Source organism: Hakea prostrata, chromosome 5 (assembly GCF_041222555.1).
Source record: "Hakea prostrata isolate BN-2017 chromosome 5, UWA_Hpros_2, whole genome shotgun sequence".
In the NCBI taxonomy this organism is placed as follows: Eukaryota; Viridiplantae; Streptophyta; class Magnoliopsida; order Proteales; family Proteaceae; genus Hakea; species Hakea prostrata.
The window spans coordinates 58,223,642-58,230,569 of record NC_142604.1 but is presented as its reverse complement, the minus strand read 5'-3'; the positions used below and the strand labels follow the sequence as shown (position 1 = coordinate 58,230,569).

The window sequence follows — 6,928 nt, the reverse complement described above, 5'->3', positions numbered from 1 at the left end:
AAATAATTAAATAAAAGACAATGCAAAAACTAATTTTGAAACTTAATATATAGATATATAGATTTTAATAAAAAAACCTAACAGAATAAATCTAATGGTAGCTGTGTTTTCTATAATTGCATAAATGAAACTCATTTGGCATATTTTTTTGTCATGTTGGTTCACAAAACACATTCTTTTTGCTGGCCCTCTTAACTTGAGATTTGAATCCTTTAAGGCTAATTCAATTCCATTTTGCTTTTGTTTGTGGATCTTTATGAAATTTAATTGGAAAAATTTTACTATTTTCTAGGCTTTATCTATATTATCTGTTTCCTTCTATTATATCTGGAAATCAAGAAATCTAGCTCTAATAAAACAGCCAGCTCCAGGTATGACTCTAAACATGATAAACTTCCGGCTTAAAGAGCTGAAAATTTCTTCACCTCAATCAAGGGAATTACTTGAAAACTATAGTTCTTCATATCAACCATTTCAATTACATAATTCCATCTGAAATATGATATGGAAACCTACTTTCATTGTTGTAGGCTACAGGGTCAACAAGGATATATGGATGGAAGTGGATGACATCTATTGGAAAAGAAGGTTGTTGCCTCACTCAAGAGGCTGGTACTAGAAGTTTTGGTTCATTATTAGAAGCGATTCTCGATGGGCTAGTAGATAGATGGAGATGATTTAGTACTGAAGTAAGCACCCAAGTTTTGGAAGTTCTGACAAACTATGACGATAATGCAACGGTTGAGCTAATTTTGTTACACCAATTCTGAAAGGACCTTGGGATCTTTAGTTCACCACCTACCTTATATTGCGATAATATTGGAACAACATACTTGGTAGCAAATCCATTATTTTATACCCAAACTAAACATGTAGAGATTGATTACCACTTCGTCAGAGAACAAATGGCTAAACATCAACTTCAAATTTGGGTTGTATGAAGCTTTGACTAGCTAGCTAACATTCTTACAAAGGGTTTTCCAAGTCCATGGTTTAATATGCTATGTGACAAGCTCACCGTTAGGGATGTAAAAAGACCGGATTCAGATAGGATAGTGATAATACCATATCCGCATCCTATTTTATTAGGACGGATTCAGATAATATCCTATCGGTTTTCAGACGGATCTAGTCATATTCAGATGATAAGCGGATAGTTATTTTCTAAGAGTCTGTTTGGTTATATGAATCCAGAGATTTCAAATCTTTGGATTCATGAATGCGAGATTTATACCCATTTGGTTGTCAAAATCTCTAGATTCATGAAATCTAGAGATTTCATATCTACTATAAAAACACTAAATATTTGTGCATTCACAAAAATCACAGATGAATTCACAGATTTCATTCCACATATTCGGTTAATCAAACATTTAATTTTATAAATTATGACTCCATAAATTTGAAATCTATAGATTTAAAATCTCTAGATATATACAAACATGCCCTAAATAGATTTTTCTAAATGGGCATGAATACAGATTGAATATAAGTTTTTGACTACTTGTTTACATCTTTATCATTTTATTTGTGAGGGTTAGGTTTTAAATTTAAGAATTTAATAAATTTGTAGCTATTTTAGTATAAGATCTAGAAAAATAGCCATATATCATAGGTAAAAAAAATTTTAAAATAAGAAAAACAAATCTAAATAAGAAACTTAATCGAATAATTTATTGAACGGATAATAATCTTTAAGAAAGGGTTATACCATATCCGCATCCTATTAATCAGACGGATTCGGATATCCTTAAATGGATGTGGATGCGAATTCAAAAGCGGAGCTCGTTTATCCATTTACACCCCTACTCTCCCTTAGTAACTGGCCGATTTGCTTGGGGGTGGGGAGTGATAAGGATAATTTTGATGATTTGATAATTCAAAATTCAAATGATCTAAATTTAAATTTCTTGTCAAACTTGAAAGATGCTACGGTTTTTCCAAAAGATAGGAAAATTATATTTTGTCAAGCAAGAATTTTGGGAAACAAAATCAAAATTGGAATGCTCAAAAGATAAGGAAAGTCCTATTTTGTCAAGAAATTTTTTTGGGAGATTCAAAATTCAAATGATATAAATTTGAATTTATAAGGAAAGTCATATTTTGTCAAGAATTTTTTTAGGAGAATCAATCATGAAAAGATAGAGTTCTTGGAATGTTTCATTTTTGTAGAGATAGAGTATACTATACCTTATATGGAAGGATTGTGCAGTGGTTGGAACTTTACCTCTCGGTGGAGAGATTGTGCGTTCAATCCTTACCGGCGACATATGTAATATCCCATCCTCAAATTTCCATATATATATATATATATATATATATATATATATGTATATATATATATATATACCCATCCATAAATATACATATATATATATATATATATATAACCCTTTAGGGGGAAAAATATTACTAATACAAGTATCGCAACTTGGGTGCGACCCAGTACCTCCCCATGGGATGTTGGGTTTTTAACCGCTAAACTAACACACCATTGGCAATTAGATTAGATTAGATTCAATTTTTAGTTGGGTTTTATTGTAACCCTTGAATTACTAAATGCCACATGTCACAATCCTAAATATGAATTATAGAGGGTGTGAACCCGAGGTACCGGAACGGAGAGGATTCGAATTTGAGGAAAACACACTAGGAGCAACTTTTTAAACCAGAAGTTTCTGAAAAAGGGAACCTCATTACTTCCTAGTGTTTTTGTTGAGGAAGCAAGGTCTATATAAACTAGACAAAACCACTGAAATGAAGTAAGACTTTCAAGTCTTTGACAAACAATGGCTTTGACGCTTCGGTGCTGCTTCAGCTACTTGTGTGTAGCCATATGCCTTGCTTCAGGGGTTTCGGTTTCTCAAGTAGAAGCCAGAGCTCTTGATGAAATGACTATGGTGAAAATGTATGAGCAATGGATGGCTGAACATGGGCGTGCGTATACGCAGACCATTGAGAAGGAGAAACGGTTCTTGGTTTTCAAGAACAACGTGGAACGTATAAATTCTTTCAATGAAGCTGGGAATAAGCCATTCAACCTAAGTATCAACCGTTTTGCAGATTTAACTGATGAAGAGTTCGAGGCAGGTTGGTCGACTGGTTTCATGATGAAATCTACAAGAGAAAATTCATCTTCCAAGCAGACAGTTTTTAAGTATGAGAATGTGAATCTAGAAGCTGTACCTGCTAGTATGGATTGGAGAATCCGAGGAGCTGTGACCAATATCAGAAACCAAGGCCACTGCGGTGAGTATCTAAATATGTCAATTCGTTTGTGTCGGGCCTCGCCTGTTCTGTTCGTCTGGTATTATTAATTTGTTTTGTTTTCACTCTAATAAATTTGATATTATCAAAACAAGGTGCTTGTTGGGCATTCTCAGCAGTTGCAGCCATCGAAGGGATCAACAAAATAAAGACTGGTAAACTAGTCTCTTTTTCAGACCAAGAACTAATAGACTGCGACAGAGTACCCTACGTGTTCGGCTGCCGAGGTGGTAATATGGAGGCTGCCTTCGAATACGTTGCAGCAAACCATGGCCTTGCCACTGAATCTGACTATCCATATCGGGGGTTCCAGGGTACTTGCCAACGGAAACAGAAGTATGCAGTAAAAATCTCCGGATACCAGCAACTCCCTGCTAACAATGAGAAGGAACTACTCAAAGCAGTGGCAAGACAACCTGTCTCTGTTGCTGTGGAAGGAACTGCATATGCTTTTCGGTTCTACAAGGGTGGGATATTCACTGTGAATAATTGTGGCACCAATCTAAACCATGCAATTACACTGATTGGTTATGGTGTGAATGCACAAGGAATAAAGTACTGGTTGGCTAAGAATTCTTGGGGAACTGAGTGGGGTGAGAATGGGTACATGAAAATTCAAAGAGATGTTACTCCAAAAGGTGTCTGTGGACTTGCCATGCTAGCATCTTTCCCTACTGTATCTTAGAGTTCACATCTAAGAGATGAATAAGGAACTCTGGGCGTGTTTGGTAACGTTCTCAGAAAATGTTTTTGACGTTCTTCTGTTCTTTGGGAACGGAAAAATGGGTTAGAGGCATTTGTTAAAACGATTCATTCTTTTGTTCTTTAATAATGGATTGGTCAGAAAAATGGTTTGAAGATCAACTTTTGCAAAACACAAGAAATGTTTTTACCAAAAAACAAATGAAAATGATAAAATTGGTCCTGATAGAAATCTTAGAACAAGTTTATCAAACACCTACTTATTCTAATAGTGTTCTGGGAATATTTATAAAAGAGAGTTATCAATCACTCATTTCCAAACAAAGAACACTCTTTTAGTACAAAAACATTAAAAAATAGTTTTGCACAATAACTGGTCTCTCAGAACGGAAATGTTATCAAACGCGTGTTTTATTTTATTTTTTGCACTATATTGTATTCTAGAAATAAAAATATGAACATATTAACAAATAAGCACTATATTAATTGGGTTTTAATTCTGACCTTGGTGGTAGTGCTTGTGTAAAAAAACACCTCTGAATCGGCATATTGACAAATAAAGTAGTTTAGAACCTTCATATTATATATCTTCTATACACCCTTGTAGTTAATGGGGTTCATATCCTCTACAATTCTCACCCTTGCAATTTCTTATAATTCTTATCTAAGATTGTAACATGTGACAATTATTTATCCAAGGGTCAGAATTAGAACCCAATTAAGAATTGAATGTAATAAATTCTTAAAATTAAACCTAACTACTAGGGTGTATAGAAGAGATATAATACTACTAGGATGTGAATATGTAGTTAATGTTTGAGAGAGAGATTCTCTACGATTGTGCAACTACCAGCTGCATAATTTTTAGCACTGCGCCACCTGGGAAAACTTAGATCCAACGATCACAATAAAAAAGGCTGGATTATAACTGTAATGATTAATTTTTATGTCCTCTTTTTTTTGTGAGATGGATTTTGTGTCATTCTTATTGCAACTAGGATCATTGAGTGAGCTACCATTTAAGTCGTCACCTCACCAATTTTCTGATCTTCTTGATTAGCTGCAAGCTTCCCATCCTGCCATCCAGTGATCCCTCTTCTTGGAACGGTTCCTTCATTCCGAGTATTAATTGCAGAACCATATGTAAGTTGAAGTGCACCACAATTTCTTGACTTGTTGATTTACCAACAGCAAGTGGTAAAGCTTCTTCAGACAAGGATACAATTAACAGACTAAGTATAGATGAGTCTTGGCAAAGCCAATCTTGAGCAGTGAATGGGTCAGAGGGGCATGAGATACTACCAATATCCAAATAGCCATATAAGTTTTGGCCATGCAAATGTGGAACAACAATATTGTCCAAAAAACTTCTTCTAAACATCCAAATAAGTCTCAAATCAAAAAGCCCAAATTCGGTTATCAGAGTGTTGCCTACAAGCATCCTAGAGATAATGAATTGATCTCAAATGGAAGAATTAACACAATCCATCACTCAAAGAGGTTGAAAAACACATTGGGAAGGATAACCAACCATTCATTCAATCCAACTACCACAACCACCATCATTATTGCAAACATTCATCATCAATATATCAATGGAATAATTGTAAAGAGGGGTTTTAGAGGTCCTCTTATCTCAACACACGATTTACTCCACTTTCTACACTTCGACACACTTCAATCCTCAATGATTTGACTCAACACCAAGCTTTTCCCCTCTCCCAAGCTCTCAACCTACAAAGAACATAAACAATTCATTTATGAGGCTAGCGAACAATAAAATAGGGTTTGTAGACTTGAAAACCTGAAATTGCCCTTTTCTGGGTATGTTGTAGGCACAATATGATCAATCGCCCCAAATCAACTACCCCCATAACTTCTTCATAAAAATGTGATTTCCAATGGACTTCAGAGGGTAGAAACCTCTAAACATGTTTGACTCAATGATATACTTTACCTTGGCAATGGGGTCTTCTTGCATTGGTTTTTGTGCATGCCAAAATTGTGTTCTTAAGCCTTCTAGAGTGACTTTCTCCCTCTTCTTAAAATCCATTAAGGTGGTTGGGTCATCTCCTAGTTTGTCTAAGTCCATATATAGGTTCACTCTCTCAGGCTCAACTTAAATGGTCCAAAGCTGCCTTCTACTAGTTTTCCAGGTTCATGAACCTGAAATGAAGGTTTATGGGGTAAGGATTTTAGGGGACTTCATAAACATATTGGAGATCCCCCCCCCCCCCCATAATGGAGCGATACTAAGTCAAGTTTGGTAATGGCACACCCCCTATAGAAGATGGTCAAGCAGTGGTAGCAATAGGGGTGCTAATAGGTTCACAATTAGGCATTTTTGCATGATCAATATATACCATTCTTGTGACAAAACCAACCCTGTAGGTAGATGAGTGGCTTCAATCCCAAGGAAGAAGCTAAGTGGACCCAAGTCTTTAATAGCAAACTTAGAGCCTAAGGAGATCATTAAGGTGTCAACATGACCAAGGGCACTACTTGTGACCAAAATGTCATCCACATACATAGAAGATAGGTGGTGATAGGACCACTTTTCTACATAAGTAGAGATGGGTCTTTCTGTGAGGCAAAAAACCTAGAAGCAAGAAGAAACTATGAAAGCCTGTGGAACCACATCCTAGGTGTTTGCTTTAGCCTATACAATGATTTGTAATTTGCACACATATTTAGGCTTGGTTTTGTCCTCAAAGCCTAAAGGTTGGGTCATGTAAACTTTTTTTGTCACATCCACCCAGCCGGTATCCATTTACCCACATACACGGGGTGTGATCCACAGCCCTACATATCAGGTCTCAGACAATCACCAACCATTTCACATAATAGTTCAATCATGAGCAAGAATAAATCAATGTTATAGTATTAATAAAGAGATAAATCAAGTAATAAGGATCTCAGAAGAACCTCAAAACTGAGCAAAGTGCGGAAGTGATGTCAA

General features: G+C 35.7%; 1 pseudogene; it reads left to right on the top strand.

The window, feature by feature from the left end:
• The first annotated feature begins 2,789 nt into the window (after positions 1-2,789).
• On the top strand, positions 2,790-3,952 carry LOC149016780 (senescence-specific cysteine protease SAG39 pseudogene; annotated as a pseudogene).
• The last annotated feature ends 2,976 nt before the right edge of the window (positions 3,953-6,928 follow it).